At 46.5% G+C, this 24,967-nt stretch overlaps 1 protein-coding gene and 1 long non-coding RNA gene across 3 annotated transcripts in view; one reads left to right on the top strand and one right to left on the bottom strand.

The window, feature by feature from the left end:
- The window catches only part of LOC128698104 (protein Wnt-4), a 584,955-nt gene that overhangs the window by 7,371 nt on the left and 552,617 nt on the right, over positions 1–24,967 (top strand). The window lies entirely within an intron of this gene.
- Positions 1–24,967, bottom strand: part of LOC138854407 (uncharacterized) — a 268,612-nt gene that overhangs the window by 769 nt on the left and 242,876 nt on the right. The window lies entirely within an intron of this gene.

Below are 24,967 nucleotides of genomic sequence, written 5' to 3'. Positions count from 1 at the left end.
GTGTACATGGCAGTAGTGTACATAACACAGTATACATAACATTCCAATATTAAAGATCGGTTTTAGGAGCCCATATTATTATAATTGTTATTATTATTATTATTATTACAATCAAAAGTAAGCGCTAAACTCAGAAGGTTCACACAGTTAAGGGTACATCAGTGTTACAAGAACATAACAGAACTTCAACTTGACGTAAGCTACGATAGCCAAAGTCCAGGAGCTATGACTCGGGGCCAGGAGCTATGACTCGGCCCCTGCAACCACAAAGAGGCGAGTACCGTGATTTATTTCTCACGAGAAGAAACATTCTGTAGTTGTATCACAGCAGCTGGTGATGACTGACACCAAGAGTCAGTCTGAGTGATGACTGACACCAAGAGTCAGTCTGAGTGATGACTGACACCAAGAGTCAGTCTGAGTGATGACTGACACCAAGAGTCAGTCTGAGTGATGACTGACACCAAGAGTCAGTCTGAGTGATGACTGACACCAAGAGTCAGTCTGAGTGATGACTGACACCAAGAGTCAGTCTGAGTGATGACTGACACCAAGAGTCAGTCTGAGTGATGACTGACACCAAGAGTCAGTCTGAGTGATGGCTGACACCAAGAGTCAGTCTGAGTGATGGCTGACACCAAGAGTCAGTCTGAGTGATGACTGACACCAAGAGTCAGTCTGAGTGATGACTGACACCAAGAGTCAGAGTGATGACTGACACCAAGAGTCAGTCTGAGTGATGACTGACACCAAGAGTCAGTCTGAGTGATGACTGACACCAAGAGTCAGTCTGAGTGATGACTGACACCAAGAGTCAGTCTGAGTGATGACTGACACCAAGAGTCAGTCTGAGTGATGACTGACACCAAGAGTCAGTCTGAGTGATGACTGACACCAAGAGTCAGTCTGAGTGATGACTGACACCAAGAGTCAGTCTGAGTGATGACTGACACCAAGAGTCAGTCTGAGTGATGACTGACACCAAGAGTCAGTCTGAGTGATGACTGACACCAAGAGTCAGAGTGATGACTGACACCAAGAGTCAGTCTGAGTGATGACTGACACCAAGAGTCAGTCTGAGTGATGACTGACACCAAGAGTCAGAGTGATGACTGACACCAAGAGTCAGTCTGAGTGATGACTGACACCAAGAGTCAGCCTGAGTGATGACTGACACCAAGAGTCAGTCTGAGTGATGACTGACACCAAGAGTCAGAGTGATGACTGACACCAAGAGTCAGTCTGAGTGATGACTGACACCAAGAGTCAGTCTGAGTGATGACTGACACCAAGAGTCAGTCTGAGTGATGACTGACACCAAGAATCAGTCTGAGTGATGACTGACACCAAGAGTCAGTCTGAGTGATGACTGACAACAAGAGTCAGTCTGAGTGATGACTGACACCAAGAGTCAGTCTGAGTGATGACTGACACCAAGAGTCAGTCTGAGTGATGACTGACACCAAGAGTCAGTCTGAGTGATGACTGACACCAAGAGTCAGTCTGAGTGATGACTGACACCAAGAGTCAGAGTGATGACTGACACCAAGAGTCAGTCTGAGTGATGACTGACACCAAGAGTCAGTCTGAGTGATGACTGACACCAAGAGTCAGAGTGATGACTGACACCAAGAGTCAGTCTGAGTGATGACTGACACCAAGAGTCAGTCTGAGTGATGACTGACACCAAGAGTCAGAGTGATGACTGACACCAAGAGTCAGTCTGAGTGATGACTGACACCAAGAGTCAGTCTGAGTGATGACTGACACCAAGAGTCAGAGTGATGACTGACACCAAGAGTCAGTCTGAGTGATGACTGACACCAAGAGTCAGTCTGAGTGATGACTGACACCAAGAGTCAGTCTGAGTGATGACTGACACCAAGAGTCAGTCTGAGTGATGACTGACACCAAGAGTCAGTCTGAGTGATGACTGACACCAAGAGTCAGTCTGAGTGATGACTGACACCAAGAGTCAGTCTGAGTGATGACTGACACCAAGAGTCAGTCTGAGTGATGACTGACACCAAGAGTCAGTCTGAGTGATGACTGACACCAAGAGTCAGAGTGATGACTGACACCAAGAGTCAGTCTGAGTGATGACTGACACCAAGAGTCAGTCTGAGTGATGACTGACACCAAGAGTCAGAGTGATGACTGACACCAAGCTGACACCAAGAGTCAGTCTGAGTGATGGCTGACACCAAGAGTCAGTCTGAGTGATGGCTGACACCAAGAGTCAGTCTGAGTGATGACTGACACCAAGAGTCAGTCTGAGTGATGACTGACACCAAGAGTCAGTGTGAGTGATGACTGACACCAAGAGTCAGAGTGATGACTGACACCAAGAGTCAGTCTGAGTGATGACTGACACCAAGAGTCAGTCTGAGTGATGACTGACACCAAGAGTCAGTCTGAGTGATGACTGACACCAAGAGTCAGTCTGAGTGATGACTGACACCAAGAGTCAGAGTGATGACTGACACCAAGAGTCAGAGTGATGACTGACACCAAGAGTCAGTCTGAGTGATGACTGACACCAAGAGTCAGAGTGATGACTGACACCAAGAGTCAGTCTGAGTGATGACTGACACCAAGAGTCAGTCTGAGTGATGACTGACACCAAGAGTCAGTCTGAGTGATGACTGACACCAAGAGTCAGTCTGAGTGATGACTGACACCAAGAGTCAGTCTGAGTGATGACTGACACCAAGAGTCAGTCTGAGTGATGACTGACACCAAGAGTCAGTCTGAGTGATGACTGACACCAAGAGTCAGTCTGAGTGATGACTGACACCAAGAGTCAGTCTGAGTGATGACTGACACCAAGAGTCAGCCTGAGTGATGACTGACACCAAGAGTCAGTCTGAGTGATGACTGACACCAAGAGTCAGTCTGAGTGATGACTGACACCAAGAGTCAGTCTGAGTGATGACTGACACCAAGAGTCAGTCTGAGTGATGACTGACACCAAGAGTCAGTCTGAGTGATGACTGACACCAAGAGTCAGAGTGATGACTGACACCAAGAGTCAGTCTGAGTGATGACTGACACCAAGAGTCAGTCTGAGTGATGACTGACACCAAGAGTCAGAGTGATGACTGACACCAAGCTGACACCAAGAGTCAGTCTGAGTGATGGCTGACACCAAGCTGACACCAAGAGTCAGTCTGAGTGATGGCTGACACCAAGAGTCAGTCTGAGTGATGACTGACACCAAGAGTCAGTCTGAGTGATGACTGACACCAAGAGTCGGTTTGAGTGATGGCTGACACCAAGCTGACACCAAGAGTCAGTCTGAGTGATGGCTGACACCAAGCTGACACCAAGAGTCAGTCTGAGTGATGACTGACACCAAGAGTCAGTCTGAGTGATGACTGACACCAAGAGTCAGTCTGAGTGATGACTGACACCAAGAGTCAGTCTGAGTGATGACTGACACCAAGAGTCAGTCTGAGTGATGGCTGACACCAAGAGTCAGTCTGAGTGATGGCTGACACCAAGCTGACACCAAGAGTCAGTCTGAGTGATGACTGACACAAGCTGACACCAAGAGTCAGTCTGAGTGATGGCTGACACCAAGAGTCAGTCTGAGTGATGACTGACACAAGCTGACACCAAGAGTCAGTCTGAGTGATAACTGACACAAGCTGACACCAAGAGTCAGTCTGAGTGATAACTGACACAAGCTGACACCAAGAGTCAGTTTCATTAATAAAGGACACAAGCTGACACCGAGAGGTTGTTTACCTTGACCTCTCAAGGAAGGTTCCTTGACGCTGGTGAGGGGCTCTTGATCCAGGGAACTGGATCTATGCTGCAGTTCCCTGAACTGACCCTGGATACCTTCCAACTTTCCATCACCCCCTACATGCACTGTATAATTTCTGTGGATTTAGTGCTCCCCATAATAATAATAATGTTTCTCTCGAGGAAAACACATCAGCACTAGAAGTTTGAAGCCGACCAGACGATGCATGCTCCAGCTACTGTACAGAATGCAACAAGAAACTTGTGCTCACACAGCCTAAAGCCATGTCATCTTCCCTTCAGTTCGATGCGATGCGTCAACCACTGAACACTGACACTCTCCACAATGGTTATAATTTAATCAGAAGAAACCGCTAAACATATAGGGGTTATATAACGCCTGTGTAATGGGAGGCACTCATATCCGACCCAAACAAGGGGATGATAAGTCTACTTCCTTGGATCAAGAGCCCCTCACCAGCATCAAGGTAAAATAATACTACACTGTTTCGTAGTTAGAAGTTACAAAATAAGATCCACACACTCCATTAAATATAACAACCTTCAGTGGGAAACACCACTGTTGAAATTATTAAGTAGGTCAGATGAGAGTGTCTCTATCACACGGTAACAAAGTTCCTCAGTGACCTTTGTAACATTGTACAGAACTAGTATTTGTGGTCATAGTGGTGGCCCATGCTAACCTTCCTATGGTGTATATCTATACCTAGTTGGATGCATCTTACTGTAGCCAGCTGGTTCACTGGCTTACCCGCTAGCCAGCTGGTTCACCGGCTTACCCGCTAGCCAGCTGGTTCACTGGCTTACCCGCTGGCGTGGAGTTATACGACTTACTTGTCGCCAGTTCAAGCCCCAACCGTACCCTGGTCTGTTAGCAAAAGTGTTATTACGATGTTGTGAATCACCTAACTAGGACTCGCCTCAGAAAACACTTGTCCTGTTTCCTGACAAACATTACCTTACAAGACAATCTGGATAAAGTGAGTACATGGAGTAACAGATACATTATGGAACTTAATGTCGATAAATACCATGTAATGGAAGAAACAGAGAAAAAGAAGTAAAATCAGGCCACAAAAATAATACAGATAGTGACAAAATTTTTAAATTATCTGAGAGTTATTATTAACAAGAAAATGTAACTGGAAGGTCATATATATGAATTTGTGAGGAACTTATACTGTATACTGGCTTGAGAAGGGTCTCCAGATATACCGAAAATACTCGCATTCTTTCTGTATTAATCAAAGTAATTTATTTATATACACACACACACACACACACACACACATATATATATATATATATATATATATATATATATATATATATATATATATATATATATATATATATATATATATATATATATACGTATGTGTGTGTGTGTGTGTGTGTGTGTGTGTAAGAGGCACAAATATATGTGTCTGCAACACCCACCATCCTCGCCCAAAGATGTAACTCGGCACCCAACACCAGCTACAACATTCAAGAGAACTTTCACAGCACCAACCACTATGAATAACTTAGAGACGCGCGGACAGGTAAGTTTTCCAAAAAGACGCAGGCAGTGAGTAACACGCTGCAAAATTGCTTTTAATGACACGGAACAGCTTGAGAAATGACTTCTAACCTTACAGACGACTACTACGATTAAATAATATAAGGTGTGTGAGGCAAGTTAGTGGAACACACGCCTTCAAAGGTATTTCTTTCACTCTTACTAATATTTAAAGTCATCGCTGCTCTGTGGTTAACAATACACCCGGAGTATATATCAACACATGCGTTTCTTTCAGGGTATATACACTGACAGGTGTGTTTTTCTCTGCGTATATTTAGTCAGAGGTGTTTCTCTCAGTGTATATACACAGAGAATTGTCTCTCAGTGTGCATACAGAGTACAGTATCTCAGTGTACATAGAGTACAGTCTCTCAGTGTACATAGAGTACAGTCTCTCAGTGTACATACAGATTACAGTCTCTCAGTGTACATACAGAGTACAGTCTCTCAGTGTACATACAGAGTACAGTCTCAGTGTACATACAGAGTACAGTCTCAGTGTACATACAGAGTACAATCTTTCAGTGTATATACAGAGTACAGTCTCTCAGTGTATATACAGAGTACAGTCTCTCAGTGTATATACAGAGTACAGTCTCTCAGTGTACATACAGAGTACAGTCTCAGTGTACATACAGAGTACAGTCTCAGTGTACATACAGAGTACAATCTCAGTGTACATACAGAGTACAGTCTCAGTGTACATACACTGAGAGTTCACATTACTCACTATTTAAGGTATTAAATTATTTTTGATAAACAGGTGACAGCCGACCATAATGACCCTCATGTAGCAGATAGCATTCAAACCCAGGAAAACAAATTAAGACTGCAGTTCGCAGGTACAACAGACTAATCTGCAGCCACACTACTGCCTCGTTCGACAGCCTGATCAACCAGGCTGTTGGTGCCAGCGTCCTGCCACTCCATCACAACTTTCTTGACGTGCTGACTTACCTGGAGTCTACCTGGAGGGTATTCCGGAGGGGTCAACGCCCCCCGTGGTCAGGGGCGTTGTTACAGCATACTTCAGGTTACAGTCCCTGTAACAACTTTAATCCTGTACTGATCACGAACTGTTGTTTACGACAGACTGACTTTTGTTTCTTTGTTTGCTAGTCACGTGACACGTTGGCCTTATAAGTAGCTACTTAAGAATGTCAGTGTGAGTTCCTGTAAGAAGTTACTTAATGGTAATAAGTTTATCGTGGGTTAAGTAGCTACTTAGAGGAGAAAGGAGACACAAAGCTTCTGTGATACACATTAAGAAACAACACAAGTCAGGGAGGATAATCCTGTTTGTGGAGGAGGGAGAGGATGAGTGGAAGGGAGAGGATGAGTGGGAGGGAGAGGATGAGTGGGAGGGAGAGGATGAGTGGGAGGGAGAGGATGAGTGGGAGGGAGAGGATGAGTGGGAGGGAGAGGATGAGTGGGAGGGACAGGATGAGTGGAAGGGAGAGGTTGAGTGAGATGGAGAGGATGAGTGGGAGGGAGAGGATGAGTGGGAGGGAGAGGATGAGTGGGAGGGAGAGGATGAGTGGAAGGGAGAGGATGAGTGGGAGGGAGAGGATGAGTGGAAGGGAGAGGTTGAGTGAGATGGAGAGGATGAGTGGGAGGGAGAGGATGAGTGGGAGGGAGAGGATGAGTGGGAGGGAGAGGATGAGTGGGAGGGAGAGGATGAGTGGGAGGGAGAGGATGAGTGGGAGGGAGAGGATGAGTGGGAGGGAGAGGATGAGTGGGAGGGAGAGGATGAGTGGGAGGGAGAGGATGAGTGGGAGGGAGAGGATGAGTGGGAGGGAGAGGATGAGTGGGAGGGAGAGGATGAGTGGGAGGGAGAGGATGAGTGGGAGGGAGAGGATGAGTGGGAGGGAGAGGATGAGTGGGAGGGAGAGGATGAGTGGGAGGGAGAGGATGAGTGGGAGGGAGAGGATGAGTGGAAGGGAGAGGTTGAGTGAGATGGAGAGGATGAGTGGGAGGGAGAGGATGAGTGGGAGGGAGAGGATGAGTGGGAGGGAGAGGATGAGTGGAAGGGAGAGGATGAGTGGGAGGGAGAGGATGAGTGGGAAGGAGAGGATGAGTGGAAGGGAGAGGATGAGTGGGAGGGAGAGGATGAGTGGGAGGGAGAGGATGAGTGGGAGGGAGAGGATGAGTGGAAGGGAGAGGATGAGTGGGATGGAGAGGATGAGTGGGAGGGAGAGGATGAGTGGGAGGGAGAGGATGAGTGGAAGGGAGAGGATGAGTGGGAGGGAGAGGATGAGTGGAAGGGAGAGGATGAGTGGGGAGAGGATGAGTGGAAGAGGATGAGTGGGAGGAAGAGAATGAGTGGGAGGGAGAGGATGAGTGGGAGGGAGAGGATGAGTGGGAGGGAGAGGATGAGTGGAAGGGAGAGGATGAGTGGGAGGGAGAGGATGAGTGGGAGGGAGAGGATGAGTGGAAGAGGATGAGTGGGAGGGAGAGGATGAGTTGAAGAGGATGAGTGGGAGGAAGAGAATGAGTGGGAGGGAGAGGATGAGTGGGAGGGAGAGGATGAGTGGGAGGGAGAGGATGAGTGGGAGGGATAGGATGAGTGGGAGGGAGAGGATGAGTGGGAGGGAGAGGATGAGTGGAAGAGGATGAGTGGGAGGGAGAGGATGAGTGGGAGGGAGAGGATGAGTGGGAGGAAGAGAATGAGTCTGAGGAAGAGGATGAGGGGGAGGGAGAGGATGAGGGGGAGGGAGAGGATGAGTGAGAGGGAGAGGATGAGTGGGTGGAAGAGGATGAGTGGGAGGGAGAGGATGAGTGGGAGGAAAAGGATGAGTGGGAGGGAGAGGATGAGTGGGAGGAAGAGGATGAGTGAGAGGAAGAGGATGAGTTGGATGGAGAGGATGAGTGGGAGAGGATGAGTGGGAGGGAGAGGATGAGTGGGAGGGAGAGGATGAGTGGGAGGGAGAGGATGAGTGGGAGGGAGAGGATGAGTGGGAGGGAGAGGATGAGTGGGAGGGAGAGGATGAGTGGGAGGGAGAGGATGAGTGGGAGGGAGAGGATGAATGGGAGGGAGAGGATGAGTGAGAGGAAGAGGATGAGTGGGAGGGAGAGGATGAGTGGGAGGGAGAGGATGAGTGGGAGGGAGAGGATGAGTGGGAGGGAGAGGATGAGTGGGAGGGAGAGGATAAGGTGAGTGAGAGGGGAAGGCGAGGAAGAGTGAAAAGGTTGGAAAAAGAAGAAAGGAGAAAGGTAGGGCGAGAAAACAAAGAAAGTGAGGAGTGAAAAGAAGGGAGAGGATAGAGGGAGGTAAAGGAAGAAGAGAACGTTCCTCTGAACCACCCTGCTGGCACTTCCTACTCATTTCTGCAACACTGTAAGCTCCTGATGATGTATTGATTGCAACACGAAAGTCCTAGAACTATCATTCAACTCCAGGTGTATTACTCACAAGACTGATCAGGGCCATATACCTCCCACTGACATTTAGTTATATGTGTCAGAAGTTACTGACAACCAGCAGATTTCTGCTGTCAGACAAAATAGCCATGATCGCAATCACCACTAAGTACATGGTAGCTGGACACAATCACCACTAAGTACATGGTAGCTGGGCACAATCACCACTAAGTACATGGTAGCTGGGCACAATCACCACTAAGTACATGGTAGCTGGGCACAATCACCACTAAGTACATGGTAGCTGGCCAAAATCACCACTAAGTACATGCTAGCTGGCCGCAATCACCACTAAGTACATGCTAGTTGGCCACAATCACCACTAAGTACATGCTAGCTGGCCACAATCACCACTAAGTACATGCTAGCTGGCCACAATCACCACTAAGTACAAGCTAGCTGGCCACAATCACCACTAAGTACAAGCTAGCTGGCCACAATCACCACTAAGTACATGGTAGCTGGGCACAATCACCACTAAGTACATGGTAGCTGGGCACAATCACCACTAAGTACATGGTAGCTGGGCACAATCACCACTAAGTACATGGTAGCTGACCACAATCACCACTAAGTACATGCTAGCTGGCCGCAATCACCACTAAGTACATGCTAGCTGGCCACAATCACCACTAAGTACATGCTAGCTGGCCACAATCACCACTAAGTACAAGCTAGCTGGCCACAATCACCACTAAGTACATGCTAGCTGGCCACAATCACCACTAAGTACATGCTAGCTGGCCACAATCACCACTAGGTACATGCTAGCTGGCCACAATCACCACCAGCTACATGCTAGCTAAGACAATCACCACAAATTACATGGCAGTAGCCCACAATCACCACGTACTACAACCATACAGCCCACAATCACCACAGTCTACTAGCTACCCACAACAACAATCAACTGAATAAAGACGTGTTCTTATGTGGCGTTTAAATTACCCTGAAAGCCGCAAGCAGCAACAGCCTAATTGACCAGACCGTCAACCATCAGTCCCGGTAGGAGACCGTGTAAGTAAATTTATTCAGATACACATAAATACAGTTACACAGATTATACATAGTAACACATGTGTAGATTACCTACTGTAACCCAAAGTCAGACGAAGTGTGTGTAGTGCTGGAGGTGTGGTACACTACAGTGTACCTCCTACACCACTATACACACTGCTGGAGGTGTGGTACACTACAGTGTACCTCCTACACCACTATACACACTGCTGGAGGTGTGGTACACTACAGTGTACCTCCTACACCACTATACACACTGCTGGAGGTGTGGTACACTACAGTGTACCTCCTACACCATTATACACACTGCTGGAGGTGTGGTACACTACAGTGTACCTCCTACACCACTATACACACTGCTGGAGGTGTGGTACACTACAGTGTACCTCCTACACCACTATACACACTGCTGGAGGTGTGGTACACTACAGTGTACCTCCTACACCACTACACACACACTGCTGGAGGTGTGGTACACTACAGTGTACCTCCTACACCACTACACACACACTGCTGGAGGTGTGGTACATTACAGTGTACCTCCTACACCACTATACACACTGCTGGAGGTGTGGTACATTACAGTGTACCTCCTACACCACTATACACACTGCTGGAGGTGTGGTACACTACAGTGTACCTCCTACACCACTACACACACTGCTGGAGGTGTGGTACATTACAGTGTACCTCCTACACCACTACACACACACTGCTGGAGGTGTGGTACACTACAGTGTACCTCCTACACCACTACACACACACTGCTGGAGGTGTGGTACATTACAGTGTACCTCCTACACCACTACACACACACTGCTGGAGGTGTGGTACATTACAGTGTACCTCCTACACCACTATACACACTGCTGGAGGTGTGGTACACTACAGTGTACCTCCTACACCACTATACACACTGCTGGAGGTGTGGTACATTACAGTGTACCTCCTACACCACTACACACACTGCTGGAGGTATGGTACATTACAGTGTACCTCCTACACCACTACACACACACTGCTGGAGGTGTGGTACACTACAGTGTACCTCCTACACCACTATACACACTGCTGGAGGTGTGGTACACTACAGTGTACCTCCTACACCACTACACACACACTGCTGGAGGTGTGGTACATTACAGTGTACCTCCTACACCACTACACACACTGCTGGAGGTGTGGTACATTACAGTGTACCTCCTACACCACTACACACACACTGCTGGTGGTGTGGTACACTACAGTGTACCTCCTACACCACCATACACACTGCTGGAGGTGTGGTACACTACAGTGTACCTCCTACACCACTACACACACTGCTGGAGGTGTGGTACACTACAGTGTACCTCCTACACCACTATACACACTGCTGGAGGTGTGGTACACTACAGTGTACCTCCTACACCACTACACACACACTGCTGGAGGTGTGGTACACTACAGTGTACTTCCTACACCACTACACACACACTGCTGGAGGTGTGGTACACTACAGTGTACCTCCTACACCACTATACACACTGCTGGAGGTGTGGTACACTACAGTGTACTTCCTACACCACTATACACACTGCTGGAGGTGTGGTACATTACAGTGTACCTCCTACACCACTATACACACTGCTGGAGGTGTGGTACACTACAGTGTACTTCCTACACCATTATACACACTGCTGGAGGTGTGGTACATTACAGTGTACCTCCTACACCACTATACACACTGCTGGAGGTGTGGTACACTACAGTGTACTTCCTACACCACTATACACACTGCTGGAGGTGTGGTACATTACAGTGTACCTCCTACACCACTATACACACTGCTGGAGGTGTGGTACACTACAGTGTACCTCCTACACCACTATACACACTGCTGGAGGTGTGGTACACTACAGTGTACCTCCTACACCACTATACACACTGCTGGAGGTGTGGTACATTACAGTGTACCTCCTACACCACTATACACACTGCTGGAGGTGTGGTACATTACAGTGTACCTCCTACACCACTATACACACTGCTGGAGGTGTGGTACACTACAGTGTACCTCCTACACCACTATACACACTGCTGGAGGTGTGGTACACTACAGTGTACTTCCTACACCACTACACACACACTGCTGGAGGTGTGGTACATTACAGTGTACCTCCTACACCACTATACACACTGCTGGAGGTGTGGTACATTACAGTGTACCTCCTACACCACTATACACACTGCTGGAGGTGTGGTACATTACAGTGTACCTCCTACACCACTACACAGACACTGCTGGAGGTGTGGTACACTACAGTGTACCTCCTACACCACTATACACACTGCTGGAGGTGTGGTACACTACAGTGTACCTCCTACACCACTACACAGACACTGCTGGAGGTGTGGTACACTACAGTGTACCTCCTACACCACCATACACACTACTGGAGGTGTGGTACACTACAGTGTACCTCCTACACCACTATACACACTACTGGAGGTGTGGTACACTACAGTGTACCTCCTACACTATACACACATCATGATAAATGGTCTGGTGATCACATGTGGATAAAGACACTTCTGTATAGTTCAGGACATTTATTTGAGAAAACATTTCGCCACGAGTGGCGAAACGATTTATTTTAATATATTTCCCGTAGCTCGACTGGTAGCGCACTCAGCTCACACACTGAGGTCCGGGGTTAGTCGAGTTAATGGACTGGTGTGGGTCGCATCCTGGGACAAAACTGACCTAATTTGCGGGAAATGTTTAGCATAAGAAGCGGTTTTCTGATGTCAGCTCTGGTCTGTATACCTTGTACATGTAGTGATTGAAGTTATTATTATTATTATTGTTATTATTATTACATAAGCGTGTGTTTCCCACACAGGCACCATTCATCGCGCTTCAACATTTCGCTCACCTCACACCTGTGTGCACGTTTCTTGTGTTGAGTATCGCGGGCAGTGAGTGCCACGTTTAGCTCCAACACCTCACCTCTGGCACGCCATTGATCGTTCAACAGTGTATCAACCTGAGATATTCTCTTCTTACTTCTTATGCTCCTCTTCTTATACTCTTCTTTTCTCTTCTTTCTTCCCCCAAAAAGAAAATATATTAATCTTGTTGTTTCTGCCTCTGTGTCGGCTGACTCAGCATAATATTGAACGTAGTATTCATTGACGGTACAGTGTCAGCATTATACTGTCAGCATGATACTGTCAGCATGATGCTGTCAGCATGATGCTGTCAACATGATACTATCAGCATTATACTGTCAGCATGATGCAGTCAGCATGATACTGTCAGTATGATACTGTCAGTATGATGCTGTCAGCATGATGCTGTCAGCATGATACTGTCAGTATGATGCTGTCAACATGATACTGTCAGCATTATACTGTCAGCATGATACAGTCAGCATGATACTGTCAGTATGATACTGTCAGCATGATACAGTCAGCAGTATACTGTCAGCATGATGCTGTCAACATGATACTGTCAGCATTATACTGTCAGCATGATACTGTCAGTATGATACTGTCAGTATGATACTGTCAGTATGATACTGTCAGCATGATGCTGTCAGCATGATGATGTCAGCATGATACTACCATCATAGCTCTACTTCTGTCACCAGGATTTAGAAGCTACAGACACACACACAACACTTGTTAGTGGACCATGAATCCTGTCTGTCAATGGCTGTTAGAGTTCAACCCCAGGCAAGTGTAAAAGACACACACACACACACACACACACACACACACACACACACACACACACACACACACACACACACACACACACACACACACACACACACACACACACACACACACACACACACACACACACACACACACACACACACACACACACACACACACAGGTGAACGGACGCCACACATCAAAGAGAGCACAAACACGCGACAGACTAGAGAGTTGTAAATGTGGTGTGAACACACATAAAAACCACTCCAATAGGTATGGAGATACGCCTATTGGACACGCAATAAGGGGGGAGAGAAGGAGAGGGAGGGGAGGGGAGGGGATGGGAGGGGAGGGGGATGGAGGAATGAGGGGGACGAAGGAGAGAAGGGGGGAGCGTGTACAGGGATAGCAATATATTGTATTAAAATATAGAATGAAATAAGACTAACTCTTCACACACACACACACACACACACACACACACACACAGACACACACAGACACACACACACACACACACACACACACACACACACACACGGAGAGGTGGGCCACACCACCATGTGCTGGACACAGTGCACACAACCGAGGAAGAAGTGAAGAGGCTTCTGAGTGAACTAGATACCTCAAAGGCAATGGGGCCAGATAACATCTCCCCATGGGTCCTGAGGGAGCAGAGGCGCTATGTGTACCCCTAACAACAATATTCACTACATCTATCGAAACAGGGAGATTGCCTGAGGCATGGAAGACAGCAAATGTAGTCCCAATCTTTAAAAAAGGAGACAGACATGAAGCATTAAACTACAGACCAGTGTCACTGACATGTATAGCATGCAGAGTCATGGAGAAGATTATCAGGAGAAGAGTGGTGGAACACCTAGAAAGGAATGATCTCATCAACAGCAGCCAACATGGTTTCAGGGACGGGAAATCCTGTGTCACAAACCTACTGGAGTTCTATGACATGGTGACAGCAGTAAGACAAGAGAGAGAGGGGTGGGTGGATTGCATATTCTTGGACTGCAAGGCGTTTGACACAGTTCCACACAAGAGATTGGTGCAAAAACTGGAGGACCAAGCAGGGATAACAGGGAAGGCACTACAATGGATCAGGGAATACTTGTCAGGAAGACAGCAGCGAGTCATGGTACGTGGCGAGGTGTCAGAGTGGGCACCTGTGACCAGCGGGGTCCCACAGGGGTCAGTCCTAGGACCAGTGCTGTTTCTGGTATTTGTGAACGACATGACGGAAGGAATAGACTCTGAGGTGTCCCTGTTTGCAGATGACGTGAAGTTGATGAGAAGAATTCACTTGATCGAAGACCAGGCAGAACTACAAAGGGATCTGGACAGGCTGCAGACCTGGTCCAGCAATTGGCTCCTGGAGTTCAATCCCACCAAGTGCAAAGTCATGAAGATTGGGGAAGGGCAAAGAAGACCGCAGACGGAGTACAGTCTAGGGGGCCAGAGACTACAAACCTCACTCAAGGAAAAAGATCTTGGGGTGAGTATAACACCAGGCACATCTCCTGAAGCGCACATCAACCAAATAACTGCTGCAGCATATGGGCGCCTGGCAAACCTCAGAACAGCATTCCGACATCTTAATAAGGAATCGTTCAGGACCCTGTACACTGTGTACGTTAGGCCCATATTGGAGTATGCGGCACCAGTTTGGAACCCACACCTAGCCAAGCACGTAAAGCAACTAGAGAAAGTGCAAAGGTTTGCAACAAGACTAGTCCCAGAGCTAAGAGGTATGTCCTACGAGGAGAGGTTAAGGGAAATCAACCTGACGACACTGGAGGACAGGAGGGATAGGGGGGACATGATAACGACATACAAAATACTGAGAGGAATTGACAAGGTGGACAAAGACAGGATGTTCCAGAGATTGGACACAGTAACAAGGGGACACAGTTGGAAGTTGAAGACACAGATGAATCACAGGGATGTTAGGAAGTATTTCTTCAGCCACAGAGTAGTCAGTAAGTGGAATAGTTTGGGAAGCGATGTAGTGGAGGCAGGATCCATACATAGCTTTAAGCAGAGGTATGATAAAGCTCACGGTTCAGGGAGAGTGACTTAGTAGCGATCAGTGAAGAGGCGGGGCCAGGAGCTCGGACTCGACCCCCGCAACCTAAACTAGGTAAGTACACACACACACATACACACACACACACACACACACACACACACACACACACACACACACACACACACACACACACACACACACACACACACAAGTGGAATAGTCTGTTAAGTGACGTAGTGGAGGCAGGATCTACACATAACTTTAAGAAGAGGTATGATAAGGCTCATGGAGCAGGAAGAGTGACCTAGTAGTGACCAGTGAAGAGGCGGGACCAGGAGCTGTGACTCGACCCATGCAACCAAAAACAGGTGAGTAAACACACACACTGGAAGAAGTGTAAATGAAAAATACAAATAAAAGGAGAGACTCGACAATATTATGGAAACTTAATGTCAAATTTAAGTTATATAAACAAATTTTGTCGAGTGAGTCAATATGAGAGCAGAGGTGTAGGAGCAGGTGACTCGACCAGACACCTCAGTGAAGGCTTCTACACTCGAGTACAGAGGAGGCAGCACATGCAGTAGGCATAAATGGTTCTAAAAACCTACAAGTTGAAGATTGAGACGCTTATGCAACATATGGGAATCTTTATTAAAGAAACGATTCCAGGCTGAGGGACTGATTAAGCTAAACTCCTCTCCTTACCCATTTCTACACTGTATTGGACTGATGAAGCCACTGTGTGGCGAAACGTTTCCACAATAAAGATACCCAAGTGTTACACATGTGTCTAACTGATCAACTTGCAGGTTCTCTGAACCATTTATCAACATTCTGGTCTCGGGTGTTTACAGGTGTTGATCTTGTAACACCTGCGCTGATGGTTTTGTGATATACAAACTTGTTTGGTTTAATATCGTGTTATCGGACATACTGGTTAAAGCAGATGCTAAACATCTTCGCTTATGTCGAACAACACCAGGGAGCCACCTGGACAACACCTGGGCCGGGACAAATACCTGACAACCACATCAAATCATCAACCACAGAGGGAGATGAATGATACCTCTAGGCCTTTCGTGTTACAATCAACACATTATCAGGGGCTTGCAATATTCCAGAAATTAGTAGAAAGTGAAGGTAGATTCGTTCATGAGAACATTTCTGCTCGTGCAAAACGTTCCCATGAACGAATCTACCTGGAGTGCCTATTCATTTCTGCAACACTGCAAGCTCCTGATGTGTTGATTGCAACACGAAAGGCCTAGAGCTATCATTCATCTCCCCCTGTAGTTATTTTGCATCTTATATCGCTTGTTCACGATTGCTGCATCTTCGGTTATATTTATCTCCTTCCTTAATGATCAGAATGATTTCTGTAAAATTTGTAAGACAGTCGTGGTGGTGATGTGTGTGTGTGATATACACCTCTGGTTGGTCTTACGTGTGCAGCATGTGTGTGTTTATGTTCCTTGGTATGTGTGTGTGTACTCACCTAATTCATCTAACTGTGGTTGCAGGGGTCGAGCCATAGGCCCTGGTCCCCGCCTCTTCACACTGGTGTGTGTGTATATATAGGTTGCTCGAGGTATCTCAGACGTATATCTTGTCACAATCATTGCCTTTCCCGCTGGTAGATGGTTATTTATGAATCCAGTCAGTACTTTTATGGTGGTGGATGAAAAAACTGTCCTGTGGCCTAGTAGGCAACGCTCTCGCCTCACAGACTGAGTGTCCGTGGTTCACTCTCCAGAAAGGGTGGAAATATTGGGCGTGTTTCTTTACACATGCTGTCCCCATTCACCTAGCAAGTAGGTGGGCTGGTGTGGGTGGCATCCTGGGGGACAAGATTGAGGAACCACAATGTAAATAAGACAAGACAGTCCGTGGTGACACACTGATTTTTATGGGTTATCCTGGGTGGCTAACCCACGTTATCCTGGGTGGCTAACCCTCATTATCCTGGGTGGCTTACCTCGTTGTCCTGGGTGGCTAACCTACGTTATCTTGGGTGGCTAACCTTCGTTATCCTGGGTGGCTAACCTTCGTTATCCTGTGTGGCTAACCCTCGTTATCCTGGGTGGCTAACCCTCGTTATCCTGGGTGGCTAACCTTCGTTATCCTGGGTGGCTAACCTTCGTTATCCTGGGTGGCTAACCTTCTTACCCTGGGTCAAAAATCCCAGCAAAATCTTGTCTCTTTTGTTTGTTGTACTTACAGGTTTGAGAAAAAGAAACTGGGAGGAAATATTTGAAATGATTTGTCATTCTCGTCAAGGAACTCACTGCTACACATGTTGTAAGTCTGAGTACAGGAACTCACTGCTACACATATTGTAAGTCTGAGTACAGGAACTCACTGCTACACATGTTGTAAGTCTGAGTACAGGAACTCACTGCTACACATATTGTAAGTCTGAGTACAGGAACTCACTGCTACACATGTTGTAAGTCTGAGTACAGGAACTCACTGCTACACATATTGTAAGTCTGAGTACAGGAACTCACTGCTACACATATTGTAAGTCTGAGTACAGGAACTCACTGCTACACATGCTGTAAGTCTGAGTACAGGAACTCACTGCTACACATATTGTAAGTCTGAGTACAGGAACTCACTGCTACACATATTGTAAGTCTGAGTACAGGAACTCACTGCTACACATATTGTAAGTCTGAGTACAGGAACTCACTGCTACACATACTGTAAGTCTGAGTACAGGAACTCACTGCTACACATACTGTAAGTCTGAGTACAGGAACTCACTGCTACACATACTGTAAGTCTGAGTACAGGAACTCACTGCTACACATATTGTAAGTCTGAGTACAGGAACTCACTGCTACACATGCTGTAAGTCTGAGTACAGGAACTCACTGCTACACATACTGTAAGTCTGAGTACAGGAACTCACTGCTACACATACTGTAAGTCTGAGTACAGGAACTCACTGCTACACATATTGTAAGTCTGAGTACAGGAACTCACTGCTACACATACTGTAAGTCTGAGTACAGGAACTCACTGCTACACATATTGTAAGTCTGAGTACAGGAACTCACTGCTACACATACTGTAAGTCTGAGTACAGGAACTCACTGCTACACATGCTGTAAGTCTGAGTACAGGAACTCACTGCTACACATATTGTAAGTCTGAGTACAGGAACTCACTGCTACACATACTGTAAGTCTGAGTACAGGAACTCACTGCTACACATATTGTAAGTCTGAGTACAGGAACTCACTGCTACACATACTGTAAGTCTGAGTACAGGAACTCACTGCTACACATACTGTAAGTCTGAGTACAAGAACTCACTGCTACACATGTTGTAAGTCTGAGTACAGGAACTCACTGCTATACATATTGTAAGTCTGAGTACAGGAACTCACTGCTACACATATTGTAAGTCTGAGTACAAGAACTCACTGCTACACATATTGTAAGTCTGAGTAGAGGAACTCACTGCTACACATATTGTAAGTCTGAGTACAGGAACTCACCGCTACACATTTTGTAAGTCTGAGTACAGGAACTCACTGCTACACATATTGTAAGTCTGAGTACAAGAACTCACTGCTACACATGTTGTAAGTCTGAGTACAGGAACTCACTGCTACACATATTGTAAGTCTGAGTACAGGAACTCACTGCTACACATATTGTAAGTCTGAGTACAGGAACTCACTGCTACACATACTGTAAGTCTGAGTACAGGAACTCACTGCTACACATATTGTAAGTATAAGTACAGGAACTCACTGCTGCACATATTGCAGTTCTGAGTACAGGAACTCACTGCTACACATATTGTAAGTCTGAGTACAGGAACTCACTGCTACACATACTGTAAGCCTGACTCCAGGAACTCACTGCTACACATATTGTAAGTCTGAGTACAGGAACTCACTGCTGCACATATTGCAAGTCTGAGTACAGGAACTCACTGCTACACATATTGTAAGTCTGTGTACAGGAACTCACTGCTACACATATTGTAAGTCTGAGTACAGGAACTCACTGCTACATGTACCGTAAGTATGAGTACAGGAACTCACTGCTACACATATTGTAAGTCTGAGTACAGGAACTCACTGCTACACATATTGTAAGTCTGAGTACAGGAACTCACTGCTACATGTACCGTAAGTCTGAGAACAGGAACTCACTGCTACATGTACCGTAAGTCTGAGTACAGGAACTCACTGCTACACATATTGTAAGTCTGAGTACAGGAACTCACTGCTACACATATTGTAAGTCTGAGTACAGGAACTCACTGCTACACATATTGTAAGTCTGAGAACAGGAACTCACTGCTACATGTACCGTAAGTCTGAGTACAGGAACTCACTGCTACACATATTGTAAGTCTGAGTACAGGAACTCACTGCTGCACATAGTGAAAGTCTGAGTACAGGAACTCACTGCTACACATATTGTAAGTCTGAGTACTGGAACTCACTGCTACACATATTGTAAGTCTGAGAACAGGAACTCACTGCTACACATACTGTAAGTCTGAGTCAAGGAACTCACTGCTACACATATTGCAAGTCTGAGTACAGGAACTCACTGCTACACATGTTGTAAGTCTGAGTACAGGAACTCACTGCTACACATGTTGTAAGTCTCATTACAGGAACTCACTGCTACACATATTGTAAGTCTGAGTACAGGAACTCACTGCTACACATACTGTAAGTCTGAGTACAGGAACTCACTGCTACACATATTGTAAGTCTGAGTACAGGAACTCACTGCTACACATATAGTAAGTCTGAGTACAGGAACTCACTGCTACACATACTGTAAGTCTGAGTACAGGAACTCACTGCTACACATACTGTAAGTCTGAGTACAGGAACTCACTGCTACACATACTGTAAGTCTGAGTACAGGAACTCACTGCTACACATACTGTAAGTCTGAGTACAGGAACTCACTGCTACACATACTGTAAGTTTGAGTACAGGAACTCACTGCTACACATACTGTAAGTCTGAGTACAGGAACTCACTGCTACACATATTGTAAGTCTGAGTACAGGAACGCACTGCTACACATACTGTAAGTCTGAGTACAGGAACTCACTGCTACACATACTGTAAGTCTGAGTACAGGAACTCACTGCTACACATACTGTAAGTCTGAGTACAGGAACTCACTGCTACACATATTGTAAGTCTGAGTACAGGAACTCACTGCTACACATACTGTAAGTCTGAGTACAGGAACTCACTGCTACACATATTGTAAGTCTGAGTACAGGAACTCACTGCTACACATACTGTAAGTCTGAGTACAGGAACTCACTGCTACACATACTGTAAGTCTGAGTACAGGAACTCACTGCTACACATACTGTAAGTCTGAGTACAGGAACTCACTGCTACACATATTGTAAGTCTGAGTACAGGAACTCACTGCTACATATACTGTAAGTCTGAGTACAGGAACTCACTGCTACACATATTGTAAGTCTGAGTACAGGAACTCACTGCTACACATGCTGTAAGTCTGAGTACAGGAACTCACTGCTACACATATTGTAAGTCTGAGTACAGGAACTCACTGCTACACATATTGTAAGTCTGAGTACAGGAACTCACTGCTACACATATTGTAAGTCTGAGTACAGGAACTCACTGCTACACATACTGTAAGTCTGAGTACAGGAACTCACTGCTACACATACTGTAAGTGCTAAGGAAGTACCTTTGAGAACTTAGTATTAACATTGTACAGTGACAAGTGAATTACAACTTTTTGACTGGATTTTTAACTCTTAACTTCAATGTCTTAATAATGCCTCTGTCTATAAATGGGTAAGTACTGTTGTCTTGTAAGTACTGTTGTCTTGTAAGTACTGTTGTATTGTAAGTACTGTTGTCTTGTACTTGGTGAACTATACAGATGTTGCTTCATGATTCACTTTCCTCTGGAACTCTTCAAGGTTGAATCTTTTAAGAGTAATATGTTTTTAGTTGATATATTTCATCTATTATATGTTGCAGGGAATGATCGTGTATTAATGCTAATTTTTTTTTCTGTTAATAACTTCTATAGACAAGTATTTGGAATGACCATGGGATCACCCATCACTGCTGTTTTAGGTGATTTATATGAAGAATCTTCAGAGGTTGAAGCCTCTGAAAATTATATAGATCAGCTAATACAGCAGTGATGGGTGATCCCATGGTCATTCCAAATACTTGTCTATAGAAGTTATTAACTGAAAAAACAATTAAAATTAACATACAGTTCAATAAAATCAAGTAAATTTTGGCAAGACACTAGTAAATCAACATCGCTAGTAAGTTTCCTATGTCAAGACTAACAAGATTCTGTCAAGTCCCCAGGAAGTTAAGGAGGGGGATCTAGTAACACTTTTTATTCTGTCAAGTCTCCAGGAAGTTAAGTAGGGGGATCTAGTAACACTTTTTATTCTGTCAAGTCTCCAGGAAGTTAAGTAGGGGGAGCTAGTAACACTGTTTATTCTGTCAAGTCCCCAGGAAGTTAAGTAGGGGGATCTAGTAACACTGTTTATTCTGTCAAGTCTCCAGGAAGTTAAGTAGGGGGATCTAGTAACACTGTTTATTCTGTTAAGTCTCCAGGAAGTTAAGTAGGGGGATCTAGTAACACTGTTTATTCTGTCAAGTCCCCAGGAAGTTAAGTAGGGGGATCTAGTAACACTGTTTATTCTGTTAAGTCTCCAGGAAGTTAAGTAGGGGGATCTAGTAACACTGTTTATTCTGTTAAGTCTCCAGGAAGTTAAGTAGGGGGATCTAGTAACACTGTTTATTCTGTTAAGTCTCCAGGAAGTTAAGTAGGGGGATCTAGTAACACTGTTTATTCTGTTAAGTCTCCAGGAAGTTAAGTAGGGGGATCTAGTAACATTGTTTATTCTGGCAAGTCCCCAGTAAATTAAGGAGGTATTCTGATAAGTCCCCAAAAGTTAAGGAGGTATTCTGGTAAATCCCCAGGAAGTTAAGGAGGTATTCTAGCTGGCTGGCTGGCTGGCTGGCTGGCTGGCTGGCTGGCTGGCTGGCTGGCTGGCTGGCTGCCTGGCTGGCTGCCTGGCTGGCTGACTGGCAGGCAGGCAGACAAGCAGGCAGGCAGGCAGGCAGGCAGGCAGGCAGGCAGGCAGGCAGGCAGGCAGGCAGGCAGGCAGGCAGGCAAGCAGGCAGGCAGGCAGACAAGCAGGCAGGCAGACAAGCAGGCAGGGAGGCAGACAAGCAGGCAGGGAAGAAGACAAGCAGGCAGGCAGACAAACAAGCAGGGAGGCAGACAAGCAGGCAGGGAGGCAGACAAGTAGGCAGGGAGGCAGACAAGCAGACAAGCAGGCAGGCAGGCAGGCAGACAGACAAGCAGGCAGGCAGACAAGCAGGCAGACAAGCAGGAAGGCAGGGAGACAAGCAAGCAGGCAGGCAGACAAGCAGGCAGGCAGATAAGCAGGCAGACAAGGAGGCAGGCAGGCAGACAAACAGGCAGACAAGCAGACAAGCAGGCAGGCAAGCAAGGAGACAGACAAGCAGGCAGGGAGGCAGACAAGCAGGCAGGCAGGCAGGCAGGCAGGCAGGCAAGCAGGCAGACAAGCAGGCATGCAGACAAGCAGGCAGACAAGCAGGCAGGCAGGCAGACAAGCAGGCAGGCAGACAAGCAGGCAGACAAGCAGGCAGGGAGGCAGACAAGCAGACAAGCAGGCAGGCAGGCAGACAAGCAGGCAGACAGACAAGCAGGCAGACAGGCTGCCTGGCAGACAAGCAGGCAGGCAGGCTGGCTGGCAGGTTGGCTGACTGGCAGACAAGCACGCAGGTAGGCTGGCTGGCAGGTTGGCTGGCTGGCAGACAAGCAGGCAGGGAGGCTGGCTGGCAGGCTGGCAGGCTGGCTGGCTGGCAGACAAGCAGACAAGCAGGCAGGCAGGCTGGCTGGCAGGCTGGCTGGCTGACAGACAAGCAGACAAGCACGCAGGTAGGTTGGCTGGCTGGCAGACAAGCAGACAAGCACGCAGGTAGGCTGGCTGGCAGGTTGGCTGGCTGGCAGACAAGCAGACAAGCACGCAGGTAGGCTGGCTGGCAGGTTGGCTGGCTGGCAGACAAGCAGACAAGCACGCAGGTAGGCTGGCTGGCAGGTTGGCTGGCTGGCAGACAAGCAGACAAGCACGCAGGTAGGCTGGCTGGCAGGTTGGCTGGCTGGCAGACAAGCAGACAAGCAGCCTGGCAGGCTGGGTGGCAGGCTGGCTGGCTGACAGGCAGGTATGAAATTTCATTGTGAATATATACACTCAGAGATACATAAATACACATCTTAGTGTATAATCACTAGGACATACGGTCTTCTCGGTGTATATACACTAAGAGATGCACATCTGGTGAATATATACTGAGAGCTATATACTTCTCTGTATATGCACTAAAGACACATAGATGCATATACACTTTGAGATAAATATGTATATCGGCGTATAAATACCGAGAAACACACACCGAGTGTATATACACAGATACACACGTCTCAGTGTATATACATCGAGGAGTACGAACATCTCAGTGTATACAGCTTCTAGCTATTTGCAAATGTACTCATTTCATTGACAACTCAATTTTCGACCGTGGTCAATTTCAGAGATACAAAAATACAGGGAATATGTCGAGGGGGATATATATGTGTTAGTTTTTAATGCAATTTTTGTTTTTGTTACGGGAGAGTTGTGTTAGGAGTGGCGGGGGTGGTGGTGGGAAGGTTGGTGTTATTACACCAGTAACACAACTGTGTTATTCTAGATGATGACAAGCCTATTTCACATTATTGCTATTATCCTCTTTAACCTGTACTCTTCAAGAATCCTTGAGTTATGTTTCTCAGTAATAGATATAGCTTCTGCTCTCTCTCTCTCTCTCTCTCTCTCTCTCTCTCTCTTTCTATCTTTCTTTCTCTCAGAGATTTCTGCTGTTGTACCCTTGACGTAAACACTTTGATAATACACGATAGCCCCTAATGTTGATAGAAGTAGATAGCTCTTCTCAGCAGACAGACTTCTGCTGTTTTTCATCTCTTTCTCTCTCTCTCTCTCTCTCTCTCTCTCTCTCTCTCTCTCTCTCTCTCTCTCTCTCTCTCTCTCTCTCTCTCTCTCTTTCTCTGCTGCAATTAAGATAATTTTTCTGCAGAAAATATCACGCAGGGTCTTACAAGAAAGGTTTTGTTATCGCAAGGAATTATGAAGATGTAATATTTGTGAAGACGTGCATGGTGATCCTGAGGGAGGCTCCGCAGGAGACAGTGTGGGAGACCTGGGGATCCTGAGGGAGGCTCCGAAGGAGACAGTGTGGAAGACTTGTCTGGTTTCTAAGATATTTCAGTTCCTTCGGGAGGAGAGCTGACGCGACACCAGGGAAAGGATTGAGATTTGGGTGGTGATGGTGGTGTTTGTGTTGGT

This window comes from Cherax quadricarinatus, chromosome 58 (genome assembly GCF_038502225.1).
Source record: "Cherax quadricarinatus isolate ZL_2023a chromosome 58, ASM3850222v1, whole genome shotgun sequence".
In the NCBI taxonomy this organism is placed as follows: domain Eukaryota; kingdom Metazoa; phylum Arthropoda; class Malacostraca; order Decapoda; family Parastacidae; genus Cherax; species Cherax quadricarinatus.
This window is presented reverse-complemented; position numbering and strand designations above follow the sequence as displayed.